At 56.5% G+C, this 2,796-nt stretch overlaps 1 pseudogene; it reads left to right on the top strand.

The window, feature by feature from the left end:
- Positions 1 to 1,314: 1,314 nt before the first annotated feature.
- LOC132515398 (solute carrier family 52, riboflavin transporter, member 2-like) lies at positions 1,315 to 2,053 on the top strand (annotated as a pseudogene).
- The last annotated feature ends 743 nt before the right edge of the window (positions 2,054 to 2,796 follow it).

The raw sequence follows: 2,796 nt of genomic DNA, 5'->3' as shown, positions 1-2,796 counted from the left end.
TTTCAAACCATGTTTCAAAGCTCTAGTAATCGGGTTTCCCTGGTGGCGCAGTGGTTGAGAGTCCGCCTGCCGATGCAGGGCACGCGGGTTTGTGCCCCGGTCCGGGAGGATCCGGCATGCCACGGAGCGGCTAGGCCCGTGGGCCATGGCCGGTGGGCCTGCGCGTCCGGAGCCTGTGCTCCACAACGGGAGAGGCCACAGCAGTGAGAGGCCCGCGTACCGCCAAAAAAAAAACACAAACAAAAAAAAGCTCCAGTAATCAAAACAGTGTGCAATCAGCATAAAACCAGATACATCGATGGATGGAACAGAACAGTAGAATACGAGACCCCAGAAATAAACCCACAGATACCTGCTCAATTAATTTTTGACAAGACATGATATCACTCAAAAGTGGAATCTTTTAAAAAAAACAAAAAAACAAACAAATATATATATATATATATATATATATATATATATATATATATCTCAAACTCACATGGGCGCTGGACCATGCCGGGGGCGCGCCGGCCCAGGGCTTCCCTGAGTCCAGGACGGCAAGTTGGAGTCCTCACACCGGCTTAGCTGCGCTTTCCGCCCCCACCGGCTCTGGGACGGAGCCGCGACCCTGGGCGAGAGGCGGCACCCTCGAAGCTCGGCGGGCAGGCCTGCCGCCGGGTCAGGGAGCGCAGGCGTCTGACAGGGAGCATGGACCCGCGCGGGCGGGTGGGTGCGTGCCCTGGACCTCTCTGCGCCGCCGCCTGACGCAGCGAGGGGCGGTGCCCGCCGCGGCAACGCCCCCAGGCCCCACTCGGCCCGGCAGTCACGGGCCTCACAGAAGCCGCGGAGCTCTGCGTGGCGCTTGAGAGCAGATCCTGTCCCGGAGTCTTTGTTCCGTGATGTGAGGGTGAGTGTGGTGGTGGTGTTGGGAGGTCGGACCCGAAGGCCACCTCCCTCTTTCATCATCCTCCCCTGGGGCTGTGGCGCCTTCCTGACCGCCTTGCCATGTGGTGTTGCTTGACGGGGTCTTCTGTCCCCAGCAGAGCCTGAAGCATCTTCTTTGGCCCTAGGTGAGGACAGAGGAGCTGGCTGTGACCTTGGCCCTGTCCTGGATGTCCCAGCCTTGGGCTGAGTGGCGGCACCCCCGCTGGGCCTTCCGGTGCTGACCCACCTGCTGGCAGCCCTCTTTGGCACGGCTCATGGGCTGCTGTCACAGGATCCGGGTGGCGGCCTGGGGGTGGTAAAAGACCTCCCCGAGGGTTGGAGTCTCCCCTCCTACCTCTCTGTGCTTGTGGCGCTGGACACCCTGGGTCTGCTGCTGGTGGTGACTCTATGGCAGCAGTCGGCCCCAGGCAAGGGCGAGGGGGCCCCCATCCTGCTGCCGCCTTCTAGGGTCTCCTGCTGCTGTTGCTGTCACCACCAGCTGTACCCACAAGGGGCCCAGGGCCTGGCCTGCAAATGGGAGACCCAGGAGTGGAGGAAGAGGCCTGGCGCGGCAGGAGCTACCCGGCCAGGTGGCAGGCATCACCCCCAGCCCAGACCCTGCAGCCCATCGGTGGTGCCTGTCTGCTGGGCCTGCTGGCCACCACCAACGCTCTGACCAAGGATGGGTTGCCTGTTGTGCAGAGCTGGTTCTGCCCGCCCTACAGACATCTGGCCTACCACTTGGCCGTGGTGCTGGGCAGTGCCGCCTCACCTGCTTCCTGACCATGGGCATTCTATGCAGGTCCCTGGCAGGGCTGGGCAGTCTCTCTCTGCTGGGCATGCTCTTTGGGCCTGCCTGATGGTGCTGGCAATCCTGAGCCCCTGCCCAACCCTGGTGGGCACCTCTGCAGGGGTGGTCCTTGTGGTGGTGGTGTAGATTCTGTGTCTGGGCATGTTCTCATACGTGAAGGTGGCTGCCAGCTCCCTGCTGCACGGGGGGGATGGGGAAGTGGGGAGCTGTCACTGCTGGCGGCAGGCTTGGCCATCCAGGTGGGCTTCCTTTTTCAGCGTTGTTGTCATATTCCCTCTCACCATCTACCACGCGTTCCCCAGCAGGAAGAACCATGTGGCCCAATGTGCCTTCTAAACCTGGGCAGGTGGGGACTTTGCTCCACCCCACCTGTCTTCAGATTGGGGCTGCCACAGTGCCTGAGTGCCCACAGCCCACAGAGGCCCACCCCACACACAGCATGCTGTAGGACGCCTGCGCTCTCCACAGGGGAATCTGGGGACCACAGGGCAGGCTTGAAGCCAAAGCCAAGCTGGGGATGTGGACTTGGCCCCCGGCCTGGGATCTGTGTGGGATTTGTACGATAAAGCATTTTTATTCAAAAAAAAAGAAAAAATCAAAAGAAGCAGAGTAGAATGATGGTTGCCAGGTGTTGGGGTGGGGGTGGGTGAAGGAAATGAGAAGAGACCGGTGAAGAGTACAAACTTTGTTATAAAGTGAATAAGTTCTGTGGGTCTAATGTATAGCGTGGTGACTATAGTTGGTTAGACTGTACTGTATATTTTGAAATTTGCTAAGAGAGTAGATCTTAAGTGTTCTCACAAGCACACACAAAAAAGATAAATATATAACGTGATGGAGGTGATGGACATGTTAACTTGATTGTGGGAATTCTTTCACGATGTATATGGATATGAAATCATCACATTGTACCCTTTAAATATATTACAATTTTATTTGTCCATTATACCTCAGTAAAGCTGAAAACAAAAAGGAATGAAATATGATACATGCTATAGTGTGGATGAACCTTGAATACGTAACACTGAGTGAAAGAAATCAGACACAGAGGGTCACATATTGTATGATTCCATTTATAT

Source organism: Lagenorhynchus albirostris, chromosome 2 (genome assembly GCF_949774975.1).
Source record: "Lagenorhynchus albirostris chromosome 2, mLagAlb1.1, whole genome shotgun sequence".
In the NCBI taxonomy this organism is placed as follows: domain Eukaryota; kingdom Metazoa; phylum Chordata; class Mammalia; order Artiodactyla; family Delphinidae; genus Lagenorhynchus; species Lagenorhynchus albirostris.
Note: the sequence above shows the minus strand (reverse complement) of the source record. Positions and strands in the feature narration are given on the sequence as shown.